Consider the following 5,906-nt stretch of genomic DNA (forward strand, 5'->3'; position numbering starts at 1 on the left):
TTGGGACGGGCTTTCTCCTTGCTTGTTTTGAGAGTTGTTTCCTTCTTCCTTGATTTCTTGTGACTCATTTTCTCTAGAATATTCTTCTTCTTTGATGACAGTGTAGTGTTCTTTTTGTGCTCCTTCCCACCATGTAGATCTGTGGTGGTTTTTTCTAGCAAATTTTTTCTCAGAGGCTTTTGGGCAATTTTTGGCTAGATGCCCCGTCTCAAAGCACGATCGACATCTGAAGAGGACACTTTCATAATCAAGCTTCTGGTTCCACACATAGTCTTTACTTGTTAGGTTTATTTCAGCTGGGAATCCGGCGCTGAAATCCATTTCCACATAGATGCGTGCATAGGTGGTTCTGGCATATTCCTCTGTTTCTGGGCACCTGCAGTAAAATTTCCCAATTGCATTTCCGATGGCTTTTAGCGAGGAGAGATTCCAGAGATGCAAGGGTAGGCTTGGCAATCTCACCCAAACTGGTGCTGAGGTTATCACTGCTGTAGAGGGATCGAATGATGGGTTCCATGGCTTCATGAATAGGCCTGATTTTTCCCAAAACCAAGGGCCGGAATCTAGAATACATTGTCTGCTTTCAGGATTTTCAAAATCTACTATAAAGAAACCTCTAGCACAGGGGTAGATATTAATTTCATCAAAAATGATAGGCTTCCATACCTCCGAGATCCAATTGTGGAGTGCTATAAGCCGCGGCCATAAACCATTGAACCGGCAAATTAGGGCACTTTCAGAGAACTTCAAAGCTTCATCGAGTGAGTCCTGGACCACTTGGATAGTGGGAGCTGGGGCTTCACTCGCGATATGGGCAGGAGATTGCCCTCTAGAGGCGGATGAGCCACCAGTTATTTTTGCGAAGCTCGGAGCCATATTTTACTTGCTCGTAAAACCCAGCCGCAGACAAATAAGACAGAAGATAAGATTAGATCTAGATCTGACCGTAGAAATTAGCCACCTAGATCTAGCCTCAGATCTAAACCTGGCCGTGAAATAAACTGTAAATGCGAGCAGGCCCCAGATCTATACCGCAGATCTGCACCAGATCTATACTGCAGATTCAATTCAATGCCGCAGATCTATACCGAAAGCTAAAGAAAGATCTCTTCCCAATCGTGGGAGAAGGTATTAATTTAATTTAGGATTCTTTTCATCATAAAAACTATACCGAAAGCCGAGCAAGAATTTGCAGATCTATACCGAAAGCCTAGCAAGAATTTGCCCAGGAATGATATGGTTATCTGAAAAAGGGTAGAGACGGCAGAGCCTTCTTCCATTCTTAATGCTTAATGCTTCTGTTGCCTTCTTCCATTCTTTCAACAATAGATCTGATCAAGAGATATGTCGCGCAGCTCCACAATAGATCTGATCAAGAGATATGAAGTAGATCTGATCAAGAGATATGAAGTTTCGCCCAGCTCAACAATAGATCTGATCCAGAGATATGAAGTTTCGCCCAGCTCAGCAAGAGATATGAAGTTCCGCGCAGCTCAACAAAAGATCTGATCAAAAGATATGAAGTTCGCGCAGCTCAACCGCAGATCTGAAGAGATACGAACCGCAGACGATCTGTATAATTATACCGCAGACGAAGAAAATGATCACCGTAGAATATCACGTAGAAAATGATCACCGTAGAATATCACGTAGAAAATGATCATATTAATTATTATATTAATAATTAATTATTATATTATTTATTATATTAATAATAATTAATATTATTAATTATTTTATTAATAATAGTTATTATAATAATTATAATCATTTCCATTATTTTTAATAAGATATATTATTGATTTGGTATTATAAGTATTACTAATTACTAATTATTATATTAATAATAATAATTAATGTAATTATAATCATTTCTATTAATTTTAATAATAATATATTAATTAATAATAATTAATTTGAATTATTAATAATAATAATTAATTAATATCTAATTAATTAATAATAATAATTAATTTTTAATTAATAATAATTAAAATAATTAGTTATTATATTAATAATCAATTAATTACTATATTAATAATCATTAATATAATTAATTATTATAATAATAATAATAATTAAAATAATTATAATCATCTCAATTAATTTTTAAAAATAATATATATTATTGATTTGATATTACAAGTATTACTAATTACCAATTATTATATTAATTACTATATCAATTATTATATTAATTATTATATTAATATTATATTAATAATAATTAATATAATTAATTATTGTATAATAATTTTAATCATTTCAATTAATTTTAATAAATAATATATATTATTGATTTGATATTATAAGTATTACTAAGTACTAATTATTATATTAATAATAATAATTAAAGTAATAATAATCATTAATTTTGATCATTGCAATTAATATTTCTAACTACTAATTATCCTATTAAAATTATTATAACCTTTCAATTAATCTTAATAATAATTTATATTAATTAATATTACTATTACTAATGATTATATTAATAATAATAATAAAATTCAATTAAAAAAAATTATTAATTAATTAAATCAAAAGGCACCCGACTTCTCAAAAAAAAAAAATAAAAAAAAATTGAGAGCCGACCTTCCCCTCTTTTCTCTCCTCATTTCTATTTAAACCCTAAAAATCTGCTCTTCTTCTATCAAGCATTCAAGTTGTCCTGATGATGGATCCCGGTTGGGATTTGAAACGTTGGCAGAAAAATGTTCTTACTGTGGAATCTCCGGTGACTAATTCGAAAAAAATACTCTTTTATTTCCTCAGCCCAGGATGGGCCAAGCCCACGAGGGGCCAGCCCTCAGGGCTCTGATACCAAGATAAAATTACACATAGCAATATATTCTCTATTATTCATGATTGAGGAAATTACACACATATTTATACAATCAATAGTCTCAAGATAGGAATTCTATCTTGGACGTACACTAGTGTGGTTGAGAGATTCTTTCAACCACACACTAAACTAGGAGAAACTAAATTCCTATTATGTAGGAACAAACTCCTCAAATGGAGAATTACAACCATAGACAAGTAGGAATTAATTATTTCTAACTAGACATAATTATACAAGAACCATGTAGTAGTGACATTTTCACTTTTTTTTCTTTTGTGTTTAATGTGTAGAAATAACATGAGTTTATATGTGAATAAAATATGTAAAAAGAAAACAAACAAATAAATAAAATATATGTATGGTCTATTTCTTTAATTATTATCTGTTCAGAAATAGGTTCTTAACCTTTTTAATTATCTATTGAGAAATAGAACCTATAACAACTAATAATTTGTGTTCATCATGGTTCTAAGTAGGCCAATATTGTGATCGATCGTACGTAAATGTAACTCAGTATTCAAACGACTATTCAAAGTTCCTATAGCTCTTCGTAAAGCTTGGCAAGAAACTTGTTGTCGGATTTGGTCAAATGCTCTTTGCTATTCGGAGTAAATCGTCTCATTCTTGGGATCCTCTAATTTTTCCAAATTCTCAGAAGCAGTATTGAGGAGATCCTCTTTCTCTCGTTCTATTTGGGAGTTTCCATTTACCTGGATTTCGTCCGCTATCATTTCCACGTTCCTTAAGCAAGCCCGAGCTTTCTCGAGTTGATCGATAGCTCCTTTACATAGTTCTTCCGAATTCTGAATAGTCTCCATAATAACCATTAAACCATATAAAATTTGTTTTATTTTATAAACTAAATACATAATAATATATATAATTTTAATAATCTTGTGTGATAATTTATAAATTTAAATAAATACATTAGACTCCTTAAAATATTAAGGACCAAATGAATCATAAAATGGCGGAGATGAGGAGAAGATAGTAGTAATTACTAAAGAAACATTATGATTTGAATGTGAGAGAATTATATAATTTTTTCTTAAATTATATATATTAAAATGTAAAAAATAAATAAATAAATAAATATTTTAATTTGAGTTTTTTTTTTTATTCTAGAGAAACTTAATCTAGTTTGATATATAATTTTCAATATCTAGTTTGACATATAATTTTTGGTAAATTTTTGGGGTTTACAACTTGTTTTCTTCTCTGTAAATAAGGTCCCAAACAAAGGATTAGAATTTTGGATTTCTCAGTTTTCACAAATTCATGATAACCAATTGAAATACCCATAAACAAATTTTAATTAAATTTAAATATAATTAAAATTTTAAATTTAATAAAAAAAATTAATTATTTACTTTTATATATATATATAATTTGAATAAATAAGGTGTAATTTTGAATTATAAAAATGATTTATATTTAAATATTTTAAAATACATAATTTATTAAGTAGTATTTTTTTAATTATTTAAATTGCTTTTAGATATTTTATTGAAAATGGGGTATAATAATTTTTTATCAATAAATATTATTTATTATTTAAGGAGTATTTTCTTTCAAGTTAATTGTTTAATTGTCTTGTTAATCTCCATTAAATTGTTGATGTAGATTTAATTGCTTAGTTTAGATACTTAATTTCAAATATAATTTTCAACATTATAAAATATGTCATTAATAACAGAATATTGATCCAGATAAACATGGAGCATAATCAACTTATACCTATCAACGTTCACCAGTTGCTAATTGCTAATCAGATACTTATCTTAATAAAACATATATTTCATAATGTTTAATACGTCACATTATTTAATGTTCTTCACTCATTTAAAGTGCAAATGAATAATTTAAGTTCTGATTTTTTTTTTACTAAATTATTTTAAAATATGAATCTAATATTGTTTAACAAATTAACACTATTTAGAAGTCTGATGCCCAGATTCTATTCCTAATGAATATATCTTTACTTTAAACTTTTTTATTATATATATAAAAATCACATTATTTAATTTTTTAAAACTAAAAAAATAAAATATCTAAAACTTATCACACATCTATCATTTTTATAATTGGTTTTAAAAAAATATAAATATAAAATATATACATTTTTAAGCTAAATTTATTTTAATAATTTGATAATTGTAAATATAAAATTTAATAAAATAATATAAAAAATTTAATTATAAAAAAACATTTAATTGTAAGATAATATAATTTAATATGGTTATGTTCTTATGTTTTCCATGATGTAAAGTTTTATATTGCAAACAATTTGTACAAATCAATACAATACTATATCAATTTGTGTATAGATCAATTTATAACCACTAGATGGTAAATTGACTACTATATTAATTGGAAAAAGCATTAGAGAAAAGTAGAATCAATCTCATCATCATTATGCGTATACAATTTCTAATATTTATAATGTTATTATTATGATTTAGGATTTCAATTATATGGATTATTACCTATTATATTTTAGTTAGGAGATTGACACATTATCTTTATATTTGTATTTTAGAATATTGAATATTATGAATTGATAATGTTATAATGAGTATTGTGACCTTATATTTATTATAAGGTAAAGAAATTTGTTTGTTTGTTTTTTTAATTTTTTTAATTTGACAAAACCTATTTTGTTTTAATTACTAATTGTTAATAAAAGCAATTTTTTATAAACTTAATAATTATATTTATTAAAAAAAATTATAAATAATAATTATTATATAATTAGTTAAAATTTTATTATAACTTTATTTATTTATTTTACATGATTCTTTTACACGAATTTTAATATCTCAAATATTTTTAAATGACATATTTTAATACATTGTTTGATGTTTCTAGATTTTGTAATGTGGTTGATCTGTCCAACATTTCAAATGGTGACTCCATCCATCATCAGGGACCAAATAGAGTATTGTAAGTAATTGAGATATCGAAAAGATAATGAGGTGAAGAATTCTTAAGAAATTTTTATGGAAATGTGAATATTCAGAGATAAAAGTGCTATAAGAGCTTTAATCAAATTAAAAATTAT

Source organism: Pinus tabuliformis, chromosome 2_1 (assembly GCF_031772625.1).
Source record: "Pinus tabuliformis cultivar Carrire ecotype Pingquan chromosome 2_1, CPIR1, whole genome shotgun sequence".
Taxonomy (NCBI): domain Eukaryota; kingdom Viridiplantae; phylum Streptophyta; class Pinopsida; order Pinales; family Pinaceae; genus Pinus; species Pinus tabuliformis.